Genomic DNA, 5,987 nt, shown 5'->3' on the forward strand with positions numbered 1-5,987 from the left:
GCCTCCATACATGATGTTATCATACACCTGCCTCCATACATGATGAAGAGACTTCGTCACATTATGAACAATTACCTGGCTTTGTTCACTGCCATTCTTATAAGAAATGTTGCTTCATACTTAACAGATATGTGTTATCTGTTAAGACAGATTCATACATCTGTATGTTCATTACGAACTTTTGTACATCTTGATAGTCATATAATGTGTTCAGTGTTCACTTGATGGTAGAGTGTGTTCAGTGTTCACTTGATGGTAGAGTGTGTTCAGTGTTCACTTGATGGTAGTGTGTGTTCAGTGTTCACTTGATGGTAGAGTGTGTTCAGTGTTCACTTGATGGTAGACTGTGTTCAGTGTTCACTTGATGGTAGAGTGTGTTCAGTGTTCACTTGATGGTAGGGTGTGTTCAGTGTTCACTTCATGGTAGACTGTGTTCAGTGTTCACTTGATGGTAGACTGTGTTCAGTTAACATTAACGTACAGAATGAACAAAAAAAAACTGCCTTACCTGTTGATAATACAATGAAAGACTTAAGAATGATCCTCAGACCTACCAATCAGCCTCAGACTTAACCAATCAGCCTCAGACTTACCAATCAGCCTCAGACTTACCAATCAGCCTCAGACTTACCAATCAGCCTCAGACTTACCAATCAGCCTCAGACTTAACCAATCGCCCTCAGACTTAACCCTCAGCATTACATTTATCTATTGTTACACTTAACATTATAATAAGACTTGCCCATCATCTTCAGACTTGATAATTATCCTAAGACTTAATCACATTCCTCAGATCTAACCCTTATCACGCCTAATTATCATGTTCAGTCATGCTGATCATCGTCAGAGTTAACTATGAGTATCAGACTTGTTCATCATGTTCAGTCTTAAACTATCGTCATCAGACAGATAGTGTGCGTTCATATATGCGTTCACTGGAGGCTGTTCAACGTTGTTCCCGTTCAAATATGCGTTCACTGGAGGCTGTTCAACGTTGTTCACGTTCATATATGCGTTCACTGGAGGCTGTTCAACGTTGTTCACGTTCATATATGCGTTCACTGGAGGCTGTTCAACGTTGTTCACGTTCATATATGCGTTCACTGTACACTGTTCAACGTTTTTCACGTTCTCTTCGGTGTTATGCTTTTGTCTAAGTTCACGTTCCGGCCAATACAGTTTCAGTGCGTTCAATGATGTTCACTGAAGTTCCAATTATGTTCAATGGGTTCAATGATGTTCACTGAAGTTCCAGTTATGTTCAATGGGTTCAATGATGTTCACTGAAGTTCCAGTTATGTTCAATGCGTTCATGCTGTGTTCAATGAAGCTCCAGTGTCCTCAAACGAGTGTTCTTCGGTTACTAAAGGTGGCAATTCTGACGTTCAGCAAAGAACTATATGTTCATTCGAGTTCATAAAACGTTCACAATTTGCTAATTGTTCATTTACGTTCATATGGATATTATACAGACAGCGTTCAGAGGATGTTCACAAACTGGAGCTCACAGCTCTTCAACTCACTACATGAACGTTCATTCCCTTCAGTTGTTCAGTATGTGTTCACTGGCGTTCATTAACTATAGTCTATTGCTCTCAACGAGCGCTTTGTGTTGACATTAACTTGATGTTCATTATGGTGAACGTAACGTTCAGTGGTTTCTGGAGTTCAGGTACTCTCTAATCATCCCTTTCATGTTCAATAACATGTTCAGGTACTCTAATCATCCCTTTCATGTTCAATAACATGTTTGAACTCCTCCTTGGAGTTTTATCATCGCTAGACGATGTTCATATTTCGTTCACCTGCGGTTCGGTGTTCACCCAACCCCTGTTTATGTGTTCAACAGATGTTGAACACCTGTTCAACATATGTCATCTCCCACTTCTTTCTCTCCATTTGCCCCTACGTAAAAAATGTAACGATCTTCTTTCAATGAAGCACCTTCTTGGACTCTAATGAAAGAAGAATTTGATGTGAAAAGGAGAGTGAAAGAAGTGCTATATTCATAAGCGAGTGAATGAAGATCCCCAGTAAGAGAGAATGAATGAACAACCCAAAGAGGAGAGAGTGAATGAAAAGCTCTAGAAAGAGCAAGCGAGATAGATGCATGATATACTGAAAGAACTGATGAATGAAGTGCTTATATATATATATATATATATATATATATATATATATATATATATATATATATATATATATATATATATAGAGAGAGAGAGAGAGAGAGAGAGAGAGAGAGAGAGAGAGAGAGAGAGAGAGAGAGAGAGAGAGAGAGAGAGAGAGAGAGAGAGAGAATCCCTATTGACAGGAATGTATGCAGATGAAAGAAAAAATTTAGTATAGATGAAAGAAGAGTTAGGTTATAAATGAAAGAAGGGATTAAGTAATGATGAAAGAAGTACCTTGGTACAAGTGAAAAATGAAATTAAATTTAAGTTATCAAATCGTGGGACTAGAGGCAATATAATATTCAAAGTATAAGTGAAAGAATTCCCAAAGTATAAGTGAAAGAAAGAATGAAGAAGTGAAATGAAGGAAGGGCCAAAGTATAAAAATGAAACTGGTGAAAGAAGTAATATTTCACGACCAAGGAAAAGTAACAGCAAAAGATAGGAGGGTTTAAACAGATGAGGACAAATGAAAGAAGCACCATAAAGTAGTGAATGCAGCATCACATTATAATGAAATCACTCAAAAATAATGAAGGCAGCACTACATCAAGAGATAGTGAAAGAAGTACCAAAGTTGAATGCAGTATAAGAGGTAGTAAAAAAATAAATTCCGAAATATAGGCAAATGAAAGAAGCACCATAAGATGAAAAAAATGAAAGAAGAACAGCAACGCACAAAGGCAGTGAATGAAGCACTTGTGAGAGTGGGAATGTGAAAGGAAAGTGCGAAGGTGAATTAGTCTCTCATTATCCAAGAGTGAATGAAGCACCTTGATAGAAACAGTTAGTGAATGAAAATATTTCATTCAAAGAAGGTGGGGTGGAGAGGGGGGGAGGGAGGAGAAAGGGGTTTTGGGGAGAGAAGTGTGGAAGAGGTATGCCAATAAATAGTGGAATAAATGAATGAATGAAATGAATGAACCAGAGAACAGGCTAGCGAATGAAAGAAGCACCGATAAACAGACGAATGAATGAATAAACAGCTTTAGCACCACTGGATGAAAGCACAATTTATATGAATCGATAAATGGTGGTATAACTTATATGAATGAAAGAAATAAGCATCATCAACATGAATGACTGAAAGAAGCACCTGGCTTGCATGTGTGAATGAAATGTGTGTATCCAGAGTACTCAGTTGATAGAAGCACTTCCTTATGCACTTGAGGAACAAATATTAGTGAATAAATTAATGTAGAAATCCCCCTTCGCGGGAGTGAAGCACTCAGCTGCCCACGGGAGTGAAGCACTCAGCTGCCCACGGGAGTGAAGCACTTAGCTGCCCACGGGAGTGAAGCACTTAGCTGCCCGCAGGAGTGAAGCACCCGGCTGCCCGCAGGAGTGAAGCACTCAGCTGCCCGCGGGAGTGAAGCACTCAGCTGCCCACGGGAGTGAAGCACTCAACTGCCCACGGGAGTGAAGCACTCAGCTGCCCACGGGAGTGAAGCACTTAGCTGCCCGCAGGAGTGAAGCACTCAGCTGCCCGCGGGAGTGAAGCACTCAGCTGCCCACGGGAGTGAAGCACTTAGCTGCCCGCAGGAGTGAAGCACCCGGCTGCCCGCAGGAGTGAAGCACTCAGCTGCCCACGGTAGTGAAGCACTCAGCTGCCCACGGGAGTGAAGCACTCAGCTGCCCGCGGGAGTGAAGCACTCAGCTGCCCACGGGAGTGAAGCACTCAGCTGCCCGCGGGAGTGAAGCACTCAGCTGCCCACGGGAGTGAAGCACTTAGCTGCCCGCAGGAGTGAAGCACCCGGCTGCCCGCAGGAGTGAAGCACTCAGCTACCCGCAGGAGTGAAGCACTCAGCTGCCCACAGGAGTGAAGCACTCAGCTGCCCGCGGGAGTGAAGCACTCAGCTACCCGCGGGAGTGAAGCACCCTTGCCACCCACAGAAGCAAACCACCCGGCCGCCCACAGAAATGAAGCACTCGGGGCTACCCACCACCGTGAAAACATCACCCAAGATATACTAATTACCACTATAGAAGCACCACCACTCCCCTGTGGCCAAGCACTCAACAAACCACAACACACCGAGTCCATCACACCACTAACCAGAGGAAATAAACACACTCGAATCTATGTAAACAAAAAATGTAAACAAAACGCCCACATACCAAATTAATAATACAAAGGCGTTCAAACACCTCCACAGTCTCACTGTGAGTGAACGCAGCTGTCGCACACGCAAGGAGGGCTTGCTTCGAGTCCCTCACGAAGCCGTGTGGCCAGTGAGGCGACACACTTCACTGTGAGGGCGTGTGAGGTGACGGGAGCGAGTGCCAGGTCTGGGCGGACTGAGACACGTGGGTGTGTGTGTGTACGCGGCACTGAGGTTGGCACTAGACTGGCCAGGCGCGCGGCTTTGGGCCACCCCGACTGCCAGGCGGGGAGGGAGGCTCTCTAGGACTGAGGGTTACCTCCCTAGGAGTGAGGGAGCAATGGGGAGGGAAATACAGGTTAGGGAAGGAGGGTAAAGATGGGAGGGAGGGAGACTAGCAAGTGTTCAGGGAATAGAGAAGAGGACTGAAGGAAGAGGAGCAGACGAGGAGGACGAAGTGGGATGGGGGGAAAGGAAGAAATATATTGAGCAGCAAGGATATAATAAAGATGGTGAGAAAGGAAGCAGAGCAGAAGGATAAAGAAGGGGGAGAAGATAAGGACGGAGTTAATGAGCGTGTGAAAGATGCAAGAAAGGAGGTGGGAAGGAAAACAAGAAAGAACAAAGTAAGGAAGACAGGAAGGAGGGAGGAGGAGGAGGAGAGAGAAGGAGAGAGGGCTCTTTCTCCTCTTCTCTAGGCTCTCTAGGAGAGAGAGAGAGAGAGAGAGAGAGAGAGAGAGAGAGAGAGAGAGAGAGAGAGAGAGAGAGAGAGAGAGAGAGAGAGAGAGAGAGAGAGAGAGAGAGAGAGAGAGAGAGAGAGAGAGAGGAGCAAGAGGAGAGAGACAAAAGCAGGAGGAACAGAAACAGAAAGGCAGGAGAAGAGAGAAGAGAAGCAGGAGGAAGTGGAGAAGGAGAGAAAGAGAGGCGGAGAAGCAGGAGCAGGAGGAATAAACTGTAAGCGTCTAGGATAAGCAGTGATTAAGGGAGGTGGCGGAGGAAGGAGGGAAGAAATATGAGGAAGATAAGCATGCAAGGGGAAGATAAAGTAGATGAATATGAGGGATCATCTACCCAGGAGTCAAGTAGATGAAAAAAGAACACTTTCCCAAGTAATGGTTATATATATATATATATATATATATATATATATATATATATATATATATATATATATATATATATACCTAGAAGGGGTACCACCTCGGGTGCAAGAGTAGAGACCCATAGCCTCGGAGAAGAAAATAAAGAGTACTCAGAGAAGACCTTGTGGATCCTCACTGAACACTTCGATATTTTCTTCTCCTACAAATATATATATATATATATATATATATATATATATATATATATATATATATATATATATATATATATATATATATATATATATATACCACCAATAACAACAACAGTATATGGTTTTAACTCTAAACATTACCATCTCTCTCTTTCGCTAAGTGTATTCAGAAAGGAAAATTAATTAGTTTTGACTGAAAAAATATTATTAACTTCGATGAGAATATTAACTTTTCTGTAGCTGCACGTTTATGTAAATGTAATTATTACTGATTTGTGTGTAATCACCTAAATGCACTTACAGGGGTCGGACGTTAATTCCTGGGCCCCACCTTACGGCTATCGGGTGTTTTTAAAGCAGTAACTCCCGGCCCACCGCTTCTTGTCATATCCACTTTTGAAACTACTGGTTTAG

The 5,987-nt window shown here is 42.8% G+C and overlaps 1 protein-coding gene across 2 annotated transcripts in view; it reads right to left on the reverse strand.

The window, feature by feature from the left end:
* LOC123744869 (uncharacterized) overlaps positions 1 to 4,505 on the reverse strand; it is a 61,476-nt gene extending 56,971 nt beyond the window's left edge. For both annotated transcript variants that reach the window (XM_069311714.1, XM_069311713.1), the window contains exon 1: positions 4,293 to 4,505. The gene's annotated coding sequence lies outside the window, so the exon portion shown is untranslated. The remainder of the gene's footprint in view (positions 1 to 4,292) is intronic.
* Positions 4,506 to 5,987: the final 1,482 nt, after the last annotated feature.

The sequence above is a fragment of the Procambarus clarkii genome, chromosome 70 (assembly GCF_040958095.1).
Source record: "Procambarus clarkii isolate CNS0578487 chromosome 70, FALCON_Pclarkii_2.0, whole genome shotgun sequence".
Lineage (NCBI taxonomy): Eukaryota > Metazoa > Arthropoda > Malacostraca > Decapoda > Cambaridae > Procambarus > Procambarus clarkii.